Genomic DNA, 10,901 nt, shown 5'->3' on the forward strand with positions numbered 1-10,901 from the left:
AAATCGTAGACTTAATTATAACATAATAACACACAGAAATACGAGCCTTTGGTCATTAAAATGGTAGAGTCCGGAAACTATCATTTCGAAAACAAAACGTTTATTCTTTCAGTGAAAATACGGAACCATTCCGTATTTTATTACTGTTACATTTTACAATGTAACAGTAATATTTAGACTTAGGGATGCCATCCGTTAGATAAAATACGGAAGGGTTCCGTATTTTATCTAACGGATGGCATCCCTAAGTCTAAATATTACTGTTACATTGTACAACCTTCAATGTTATGTCATAATTATGTACAATTCTGGCAAATTAATTACGGCCTTTGTTAGGAATAAATGGACTTCACACAGTTCGCAATGAGCCAGGCGGCCCAAACTGCCGCATATACCCTGACTGCTTGCACGGATTGCAAGAGAAGTGACAATTTCCCTAGTTATAAGAAATTCATGTTAGCAGGAAATATTAACTAAATATGCAGGTTTAAAAATATATACTTGTGTATTGATTTTAAGAAAGGCATTGAAGTTTATGGTTTGGTACATTGGTGCAACGACAGTGCTTTTCTCGCAAATGCGCTTGTTAAATCATCACACGTTTTTCGAAGTAGACTGTGATTCAATGAGAAATTAACAGGCACAGGCATCGATTATATGCAACGCAGGACACGCTAGATAAACTAGTAATATCATCAACCATGTGTAGTTAACTAGTGATTATGTTAAGATTGATTGTTTTTTATAAGATAAGTTTAATGCTAGCTAGCAACTTACCTTGGCTTCTTGCTGTCCTCGCATAACAGATTGTCAGCCTGCCATGCAGGCTCCTTGTGGAGTGCAATGTAAGGCAGGTGGTTAGAGCGTTGGACTAGTAACCGGAAGGTTGTAAAAACGAATCCCCGAGCTGACAAGGTAAAAATCTGTCGTTCTGCCCCTGAACAAGGCAGTTAACCCACCGTTCCTAGACCGTCATTGTAAATAAGAATGTGGTCTTAACTGACTTGCCTAGTTAAATAAAGGTGTAAAAAATCAACAACAAAAAAATCGGCAAATCGGTCATTACCGATTGTTATGAAAACTTGAAATCGACCCTAATTAATCGGCCATTCCGATGAATTGGTCGACCTCTACTTTAAACAGCTTGTAAAATTCCAGAAAATTATGTCATGGCTTTAGAATCTTCTGATAGGCTAATTGGAGGTGTACATGTGGATGTATTTCAAGGCCTACCTTCAAACTCAGTGCCACTTTGCTTGACATCATGGGAAAATCAAAAGAAATCAACCAAGACCTCAGAAAAGAATTATAGACCTCCACAAGTCTGGTTCATCCTTGGGAGCAATTTCCAAACGCCTGAAGGTACCACGTTCATTTGTACAAACAATAGTACGCAAGAATAAACACCATGGGACCACGAAGCCGTCATAACGCTCAGGAAGGAGACGCGTTCTGTCTCCTAGAGATGAACGTACTTTGGTGCGAAAAGTACAAATCAATCCCAGAACAACAACAAAGGACCTTGTGAAGATGATGGAGGAAACAGGCACAAAAGCATCTATATCCACAGTAAAACAAGTTCTATATTGACATGACCTGAAAGGCCGCTCAGCAAGGAAGAAACCAATGCTCCAAAACCGCCATAAAGAAAGTCTGACTACGGTTGGCAACTGCACATGGGGACAAAGATCATACTTTTTGGAGAAATGTCCTCTGGTCTGATGAAACAAAAATTGAACTGTTTGGCCATAATGATCATCATTATGTTTGGAGGAAAAAGGGGGAGGCTTGCAAGCCGAGGGAACACCATCCCCTCCTGCACCAGTCCCTGCTGCAGGAGGGACTGGTGCACTTCACAAATTAGATGGCATCATGAGGCGGGAAAATTATGTGGATATATTGAAGCAACATCTCAGTCAGGAAGTTAAAGCTTGGTCGCAAATGGGTCTTCCAAATGGATAATGACCCCTAACATTCTTCTAAAATTATGAAAAAATGGCTTAAGGACAACAAAGTCAAGGTATTTGAGTGGTCATCACAAAGCCCTGACCTCAATCCTATATAAAATATGTGGGCAGAACTGAAAAAGTGTGTGTGAGCAAGGAGGCCTACAAACCTGACTCAGTTACACCAGCTCTGTCAGGAAGAATAGGCCAAAATTCACCCAACTTATTGTGGGAAGCTTGTGGAAGGCTACCCGAAACGTTTGAACCAAGTTAAACAATTTAAAGGCAAATACTAATTGAGTATATGTACATTTCTGACCCACTGGGAATGTGATGAAATAAATAAAAGCTGAAATACATGATTCTCTCTACTATTATTCTGACATTTCACACTCTTAAAATAATGTGGTGATCCTAACTGACCTTGACAGGGAATTTCTACGAGAATTCAATGTCAGGAATTGTGAAAAACTGAGTTTAAATGTATTTGGCTAAGGTGTATGTAAACTTCCGACTTCAACTGTATATTTGATTGTGTCTCACAGTACACGATCACACATTTTGGTACTTGTTTTTATATGTTAACATACAATAATATTTATGTTCAACCAAATAGCGGAATGAGCTTGAGCAAAGAGCGGGATGAGGCACAGGTAGCATTTGAGGACATACTTCGAGAAATCTATCACACAGCATTACAATTTCAACATGTAGCTGTGAGTGATATTTCTTCACGTTACCCCAGTATATTTTTAGGGCAGTTGAATTGTGGGTACATACCACAATGTTGTTGTGTTGTAATTTTAATTACAGACAGATTAGTCCCTGTGCCCAAAGAATCGACGGTAACCTGCCTAAATGATTACCTACCCATAGCACTCACGTCGGTAGCCAAGTGCTTTGAAAGGCTGGTCATGGCTCACATCAACAGCATCCTCCCGGATACCCTAGACCCACTCCAATTCGCATACTGCCCCAACAGATCCACAGATGACGCAATCTCAATCGCACTCCACACTGCCCTTTCCCACCTGTACAAAAGGAACTTTCCATACCCAAAGTTTCCATTCACCCTTAAATGACCCCTAACATATACATTACTTATACATGTAAAGTAATCAATATGTTCTAATATGATGACAGGAATAAGTATATTACAAGCCAGAATCCAACAGGTAGAAAAGTACATGTTTCTCTGTCTCTCAACTTCATAATTGCATTGATGTCAGTGTAGTCATGTTTGTAACTTGCCCTATGTTTGACAGCCACACTTCAGGATAGTCAGACAGGGCATCTCCAGAAGAAGATTGAGGGGCTTTACCTCAGTGTGAAAACAGAGAAAACACTACCTCTACCATTAGACAGGATAGTCAGACAGGACAGACAGGTCTTTACCTCAGTTTGAAACAGAGGAAACACTACCTCTACTATTGACAGGTAAGGCCCAACAACAATATGACCTCAAACACATTATTAATCAAGCAGTAAAACTGATTTGTGAAAGAAAATGCATTAGTCATACACATCAGACCTTGTTTATGATCAAATGTAGGCATGCTATTAATTGATCTAATGTAAAACATTTCATTAAACTGAGAAATGACATGACCATAAACAGCAGAGTACCTTGTGAACCACAACTCTGCGTGCCCTTTATAATGTTATACCTGCATGACAACAAATGCTTTAGAAATGAATTAATTGCTTTGTACTCTCTTTGTTTATGCCTCTATAGTAGCTCTGTAACTTATAGTCATGCAATATATCTGAATCTACAGTCCGTCTAATCACCCCATTTATTCAGACAGCAATAAGAGGAGGCATCAGATTCTGAGAAAAATTGTTGAGGACAAGGCAGCCTTGACAGCTGCCATTGTTCAACTTCACAAGCAGCAGGCAGAGTTTAGGCTCCCCACAGTGGATGAGCTGATCAATACTGACAACTTTGTGTGGTCATGGGAGAGACTTGGCACCAGTAAGTTTATGATTGCAGAAGGTATCTGTTGTGATTGAATTTTTACATTCATTTTAGGCTGCAATCATTTCTATTGTTCTGTTATATACCTCTGTGAGTTTACATTTCACAGGCAACAGCCATCTTGCCATCCAAGAGACACTCTTCGACAGACGGATGTTGGTGAACAGACTGCAGGAGGAAGAGAGGATCCTGGTGCAGGAGATGAAGAGGCACTTGGGGAGCCTACAAAGAGCCACAGGAACTCTGGAGGCACTGTCCCTACAGCTGCAAGATCAGAGTAAGTTGAGGTTTATACTATCTTTGGACTGAACTTTTTGTCTGGCTTTACAAATACCCTTCACACTATTTTGTGTAATGGAATTGTAAATAATTTACTGCTTTACATGTCACTTTTAGGCAATGCAGAGGAAGGGAGGAATGGCCTTCTCTGCCACCTGAAGAGAAGATTGAGTGAACTGACACAAGACCAAGTCAACACAAGGAATACCTACCACAATCTGATTCTGGGAGAAGGGGATATTTTTGATGACTCTGATGTAGATGAGAACTTAGATGAAGATAGAAGTCCTATTGCTGAGAGCTCAGATGACGACTACTATGCTTTCTGAAATCATACACCACCCCTGCCTCTTTTTCTCGGTTTCTCTCTCTCCCGCAGGAGAGGGAGAAGGCCGCCTCCACCTCCCTCAAGAGCAGCCAGGTCCCCCGACGTTGACTCCTGACCCCTCACCTTCTGAACCCATCCAGGGAAATGTTCTGTTGCCCAACCCATATATTTTAGCAGTGCATTGTACCCTACACCATAATTTACAATGGTAGGACATAGTGTCTCTTTCCATGTGTCCTATTGAAGCTTACTGGCTGATGAAGTACAATAACGTATTCCTATTTACAGCAGCATATGATTTGATAGTTGTTTTACCAAACTTCATTGATGTAAATGAATATATTCAAAGGTCTAAAAAAATATAGCATTTTACAGTATACAGTTCACAAACTATAGCCTAGTAAGATAGGCACCTGGCACAATGCTGATTAATATACAGTGCTTTCAGAAAGTATTCAGACCCCTTGACTTTTTTTTATAGGTTTTTTTCCTCATCAATCTGCACACAATAGCCCATAATGACAAAGCAGTAACAACTTTTTAGAATTATTTAAAAATTAAATCAGAAATATCACATTTACATATAAAGGGTGTAGAATGTTTAAATAGTATATTTTTGAGGTTCTCAAGGCTCCAATATCAAAATAAAACAGTATGTATAAACATTTACATACATACACTTGTTTTCTGCCATGAAGCTCTATACATGGAATCCTACAATTATAGTTTAGTTTTTTTGTAGCTCAGACAAATATACTGCTCCAAAAAATAAAGGGAACACTTAAACAACACAATGTAACTCCAAGTCAATCACACTTCTGTGAAATCAAACTGTCCACTTAGGAAGCAACACTGATTGACAATAAATTTCACATGCTGTTGTGCAAATGGAATAGACAACAGGTGGAAATTATAGGCAATTAGCAAGACACCCCCAATAAAGGAGTGGTTCTGCAGGTGGTAACCACAGACCACTTCTCAGTTCCTGCTTCCTGGCTGATGTTTTGGTCACTTTTGAATGCTGGCGGTGCTTTCACTCTAGTGGTAGCATGAGACGGAGTCTACAACCCACACAAGTGGCTCAGGTAGTGCAGCTCATCCAGGATGGCATATCAATGCGAGCTGTGGCAAGAAGGTTTACTGTGTCTGTCAGCGTAGTGTCCAGAGCATGGAGGCGCTACCAGGAGACAGGCCAGTACATCAGGAGACGTGGAGGAGGCCGTAGGAGGGCAGCAACCCAGCAGCAGGACCGCTACCTCCGCCTTTGTGCAAGGAGGAGCACTGCCAGAGCCCTGCAAAATGACCTCCATGTGCATGTGTCTGTTCAAACGGTCAGAAACAGACTCCATGAGGGTGGTATGAGGGCCCAACGTCCACAGGTGGGGGTTGTGCTTACAGCCCAACACCGTGCAGGACGTTTGGCATTTGCCAGAGAACACCAAGATTGGCAAATTCACCACTGGCGCCCTGTGCTCTTCACAGATGAAAGCAGGTTCACACTGAGCACATGTGACAGTCTGGAGACGCCGTGGAGAACGTTCTGCTGCCTGCAACATCCTCCAGCATGACCGGTTTGGCAGTGGGTCAGTCATGGTGTGGGGTGGCATTTTTTGGGGGGGCCGCACAGCCCTCCATGTGCTCGCCAGAGGTAGCCTGACTGCCATTAGGTACTGAGATGAGATCCTCAGACCCCTTGTGAGACCATATGCTGGTGCGGTTGGCCCTGGGTTCCTCCTAATGCAAGACAATGCTAGACCTCATGTGGCTGGAGTGTGTCAGCAGTTCCTGCAAGAGGAAGGCATTGATGCTATGGACTGGCCCGCTCGTTCCCCAGACCTGAATCCAATTGAGCACATCTGGGACATCATGTCTCGCTCCATCCACCAACGCCACATTGCACCACAGACTGTCCAGGAGTTGGCGGATGCTTTAGTCCAGGTCTGGGAGGAGATCCCTCAGGAGACCATCCGCCACCTCATCAGGAGCATGCCCAGGCGTTGTAGGGAGGTCATACAGGCACGTGGAGGCCACACACACTACTGAGCCTCATTTTGACTTGTTTTAAGGACATTACATCAAAGTTGGATCAGCCTGTTGTGTGGTTTTCCACTTTAATTTTGAGTGTGACTCCAAATCCAGACCTCCATGGGTTGATAAATTGGATTTCCATTGATTATTTTTGTGTGATTTTGTTGTCAGCACATTCAACTATGTAAAGATAGAAGTATTTAATAAGATTATTTCATTCATTCAGATCTAGGATGTGTTATTTTAGTGTTCCCTTTATTTTTTTGAGCAGTGTATATTTGGGATGATTCAGACATATTTTGTGCAATATTATAATGATATTGGCGAATATATTGATAAAAATCCGATTAGGGTTAGAAAAATAAACTACAAAATGTCTGCATATTGTACTTCACAACTTATCCGGTTTAGGGAAGAAAATGTGTTATTATTTTTGCATATATTTGTATTTTTGTATTATAGAAATATATGCCAAAGCAGCAGCTACTCTTCCTGGGGTCCAGCAAAATTAAGGCAGTTTATACAATTATAAAAACACGCTATACATTCACATATTTTACGACACATTGTGTGCCCTCAGGCCCCTACTCCACCACTACCACATGTCTACAGTACTAAATCCATGTGTATGTATAGTGTGTATGTGTCACGGCTGTCGTAGAGAGGGGACCAAAGCGCAGCGTGGTAAGTGTTCATATTATTTACTAAACAGTGAAACACTATAACAAAGAAACAAAACGAAAAGCCAAACAGTTCCGTCAGGTAACGAATACAAAACAGAAAATAACTACTCACAAAACACAGGTGGGAAAAGGCTGCCTAAGTATGATTCCTAATCAGAGACAACAATAGACAGCTGCCTCTGATTAGGAACCATACTCGGCCCAACACAAAGAAATACAAAACATAGAATGCCCACCCCACACCCTGACCTAACAAAATATAGAAATTAACCGTCTCAGGTCAGGGCGTGACAGTACCCCCCCCCCCCCCCCCCCCAAAGGTGTGGACTCCCGGCCGCAAACCTGAACCTATAGGGGAGGGTCCGGGTGGGCATCTATACTTGGCGGCGGCTCTGGTTCGGGGCGTAGCCCCCACACCGCCCGCTGATCCCCCCGCTTCTGTGTCGCCGGAGGAACCAGACCGTGGATCATCGTCGGAGGCTCTGAACTGCCGACCGCTGCTGAAGACTCCGGGCTGCAGGCCGTCGCTGAAGACTCCGAACTGCAGGCCGTCGCTGGAGGCTCCGGACTGGGGAGTGTTGCTGGAGGCTCCGGACTGGGGAGCGTTGCTGGAGGCTCCGGACTGGGGAGCGTCGCTGGAGGCTCCGGACTGGGGAGCGTCGCTGGAGGCTCCGGACTGGGGAGCGTCGCTGGAGGCTCCGGACTGGGGAGCGTCGCTGGAGGCTCCGGACTGGGGAGCGTCGCTGGAGGCTCCAGACTGGGGAGCGTCGCTGGAGGCTCCAGACTGGGGAGCGTCGCTGGAGGCTCCGGACTGAAGAGCGTTGCTGTAGGTTCCGGACCGGGGACCGTCGCTGCAGGCTCCGTGCCATGGATCATCACTACAGGCTCCGGGCCATGGATCATCACTACAGGCTTCGTGCCATGGATCATCACTACAGGCTTCCTACGTGGAGCTGGAACCGGTCTCACCGGACTGGAAAGACGCATGGAAGATTGGGTGCGCAGAGCAGGCACAGGGTATACTGGGCCGTGGAGGCGCACTGGAGGTCTGGAGCTTAGGGCTGGCACACCCCGTCCTGGCTGGATGTTTATTTTAGCCCAGCGAGGGCGGAGCGCTGGCACAGGACGAACTGGGCTGTGCAGGTGAATGGGGGGTACCGTGCGTAGAGCTGGCGCAGGATAACCTGGGCCGAAGAGACGCACTGGAGACCAGGAACGCTGAGCCGGCACACTTCTTCCTGGCTGACGGCCCACTCTAGCACGGCAACTGTGAGGAGCTTGCACCGAGCGCACCAGGCTGTGAGTGCGCACTGGCGACACAGTGCGCATCACCGCATAACACGGTGCTTGCTCGGTCACTTGCTCCCAACGGTAAGCATGGGGAGTTGGCTCAGGTCTCAACCCCGACTTCACCAAGCTCCCCGTGTGCCCCCCCCCCCAATGTTTTTTTTGCCGCTGCCTCTCAGGCTTCCGTTGTTGCCGTGCTTGTTCCTCATAGTATCGCCGTTCCGCTTTCGCTGCCTCTATCTCCTCTTGCAGATGGCAATACTCCCCAGGCCTTGTCCAGGGTCCTGCCCCATCCAGGATTTCCTCCCAGGTCCAGTTCTCCTGACCACGCTGCTTGGTCCTTTGGTGGTGGATAGTTCTGTTACGACCGTCGCAATGAGGGGACCAAAGCGCAGCGTGGTAAGTGTTCATGTTATTTATTAAACAATGAAACACTATAACAAAGAAACAAAATGAAAAGCCAAACAGTTCCGTCAGGTAACGAATACAAAACAGAAAATAACTACCCACAAAACACAGGTGGGAAAAGGCTGCCTAAGTATGATTCCTAATCAGAGACAATGATAGACAGCTGCCTCTGATTAGGAACCATACTCCGCCCAACACAAAGAAATACAAAACATAGAATGCCCACCCCACACCCTGACCTAACAAAATAGAGAAATAAACTGTCTCTCTCAGGTCAGGACGTGACAGTATGTTATTGTGTGCGTGCGTACGTGCGTGCGTGCGTGCGTGCGTGCGTGTGTGTGTGTGTGTGTGTGTGTGTGCATGTGTCTGTGCCAATGTTTGTGTTGCTTCACAGTCCCCGCTGTTCCATAAGGGTTTATTTTAATCTGTTTTTTAAATCAAATTTTACTGCTTGCGTCAGTTACTTGATGTGGAATAGAGTTCCATGTATTCATGGCTCTATGTAGTACTGTGTGCCTCCCATAGTCTGTTCTGGACTTGAGGACTGTGAAGAGACCTCTTGTGGCATGTCTTGTGAGGTATGCATGGGTGTCCAAGCTATGTGCCAGTAGTTTAGACAGACAGCTCGGTGCATTCAACATGTCAATACCTCTCATAAATAAAAGTAGTGATGAAGTCAGTCTCTCCTCCATTTTCAGCCAGGAGAGATTGATATGCATATTATTAATATTAGCTTTCTGTGTACATCCAAGGGCCAGCTGTGCTGCCCTGTTCTGAGCCAAGTCCTTTTTTGTGGCACCTGACTACACGACTGAACAGTAGTCAAGGTGCGACAAAACTAGGGCCTGTAGGACCTGCCTTGTTGATAGTGTTGTTAAGAAGGCAGAGCATTGCTTTATTATAGACAAACTTTTCCCCATCTTAGCTACTACTGCATCAATATGTTTTGACTATGACAGTTTACAATCTGGGTTACTCCAAGCAGTTTAGTCATCTCAACTTTCTCAATTTCCACATTATTTATTACAAGATTTAGTTCAGGTTTAGGGTTTAGTGAGTGTTTTGTTCCAAATACAATGCTTTTAGTTTTAGAAATATTTAGGGCTAACTTATTCCTTGCCACCCACTCTGATGAATTTGTAAACATATGATTTCATAAAAAACGGATATTGCATAAGCAAACGCAAACGTGATTCAAATTACAGACAGATACAGCTACAATAAATGATGAATACTGTAAAGAAGTAATAATATAAATCTGACAGGATCACATGATACCCTTACTACAAAGGAGTGTCAATGTCACGTGACGTCACGCGACATAACCGTACAAGAAGAATACAGCAGTGACCCAAAACACAAAGACGACATAGAGATGTCTGTTCGAAGTGCATGTTTACCATTCTCCCTCTTTATTATGTCAGAGACTTAGTTGTTGTTATGATCATAACCTGTAAAATGTCTAACTGTAATAATAATACAAGCAATTGCGAGCTTTACTAGCTGTTAATAACTTATGTCGGAGAGTTAGGTCAGGTATTACGTTACAGATCACGACATCCTAATCTGACACTTACAATGCACCTGTTTATCTATCATAGGCCCCAACTAGCACCATCTCTGGGTTGGCATTATGCCCATTACCTCAACATCTTCTTTTTCATATAGAATTAGCACGAGCTCTTCATACCTTTTTAATACTACAGTGAAAATACCTATTTGTCAACACTTTTTTTTATACTAAAATTAATTGTCCATCTCTTAAGGCACCTCTGGGATGTTGGGCACCTCTGGGAGCCTCAGGACCTCTCCTGGCATCTCTGGGATGTTAGGCACCTCTAGGAGCCTCAGGGCCTCTCCTTCCTCTGCCACATCTTTCTGAAATTGTGGTGGCACGGTCGGCAGAGATAACTGCCCTGATGGGGTCTTCCCCGTCTCCTCATTATGTGTCCTGCCCACAC

At 44.2% G+C, this 10,901-nt stretch overlaps 1 long non-coding RNA gene across 1 annotated transcript; it reads left to right on the top strand.

Annotated features, from left to right (window-relative positions):
• The first annotated feature begins 268 nt into the window (after nucleotides 1–268).
• On the top strand, nucleotides 269–5,174 carry LOC145878636 (uncharacterized). The gene is made up of 3 exons (XR_014392134.1): nucleotides 269–3,921; nucleotides 4,034–4,201; nucleotides 4,321–5,174. It is a non-coding gene; the product is annotated as an uncharacterized LOC145878636 (long non-coding RNA).
• Nucleotides 5,175–10,901: the final 5,727 nt, after the last annotated feature.

Source organism: Salmo salar, chromosome 04, assembly GCF_965601325.2.
Source record: "Salmo salar chromosome 04, fSalSal1, whole genome shotgun sequence".
NCBI classification, from domain to species: Eukaryota; Metazoa; Chordata; class Actinopteri; order Salmoniformes; family Salmonidae; genus Salmo; species Salmo salar.